The sequence below is a fragment of the Limulus polyphemus genome, unplaced genomic scaffold (assembly GCF_000517525.1).
Source record: "Limulus polyphemus unplaced genomic scaffold, Limulus_polyphemus-2.1.2 Scaffold2124, whole genome shotgun sequence".
In the NCBI taxonomy this organism is placed as follows: Eukaryota; Metazoa; Arthropoda; class Merostomata; order Xiphosura; family Limulidae; genus Limulus; species Limulus polyphemus.
The window spans coordinates 133,897-135,041 of record NW_013667734.1 but is presented as its reverse complement, the minus strand read 5'-3'; the positions used below and the strand labels follow the sequence as shown (position 1 = coordinate 135,041).

At 35.5% G+C, this 1,145-nt stretch overlaps 1 protein-coding gene across 2 annotated transcripts in view; it reads right to left on the bottom strand.

Annotated features, from left to right (window-relative positions):
- LOC106466022 (signal transducer and activator of transcription 5B-like) overlaps positions 1-1,145 on the bottom strand; it is an 86,379-nt gene that overhangs the window by 62,115 nt on the left and 23,119 nt on the right. The gene's annotated exons all lie outside the window — the stretch shown is intronic.

Below are 1,145 nucleotides of genomic sequence, written 5' to 3'. Positions count from 1 at the left end.
GTTTGTGTTTCAAGTACCAGGCCTACAATTACAACAATGGACAGTTCTAGAGTACAAAAATTTGAGATATACCATTATCATGGTTAGTAGCTTATACAATCAGTTAACTTCAATCATTAATAAATTTTAAATACTAGCTACAAATTATTAAGTTGATATCCTATATTTTGGCTGCTAATCTGTTGTAACCCTTAGGAAAGTCCCAAGAAAGACTGTCTGTAGTTTAATGGTGAGAATTTGATCCCAGGGTTTCTTGATAGAAAGGCTGGTGTATCATCCATTCATCTGAGTCAAATGAAATAACTCACAAGTTTAAAACACAAAACCAAGAAAAAACACATATATAGAAGTCATTTTGAAGCAATATTAGGTTTCTTTGAATGAACGAGTAAATTAAGGCTAAAAAAAATATCACAAGTTGACAATAAATCAGATGGACCACCTAAATCTAAGTGTCAAAAGCCTCAAAAATCACAAGAGAAACATTGTCAGCAGTAATCAAATGAAGCAAAAGTGCACAAAACTGGTAGGCTTTCTCCTCTGCGAAAAGGAAATAACATCTTCGATGGATATAAATTTAAATCTATGCATTCAAAACATTCATACAGTAAATGAAAATGTAATTCAGATAGATACTCACCTCCCTACAGAATAAATAGTCATTATTTAGCACCACTGCCAAAAAGTTTTTTCTACACACCAAGCCTTGGACACGACTCCCACCCCTACATGTATTAACATGTACTGTGCTATTCTATGGTGCAATCAACATTATACTATAGCCTTCCACCAATAAGAAGGCAACACATCCTACATGTTATCACTTGCTGACCACATTGTGTGTACCAAAGGTTCATTCTTGCCGAGGCAAGAGACATCGGTAATGGGAAGAAAGGGCGAGTGGTTCTATGAAAAGGTGAGTACCTATCAGAAAAACATTTTTAGGTAAGGAAAACATTAACTTCAGAAACTCACCTCCCCACAGAACAGATAGTTATAATTCCAAATTGACAAGATGGTGGACGGATCGGTGCAGAGAAAAAAAAAAAAAAATCACAAAGTGGAGCTCCTTTCTAAGTTGTACAGTACACAAACAAATAATCAGATTAGCGAGGGCGGAGTGATGAACCGAACGACGTAACTTT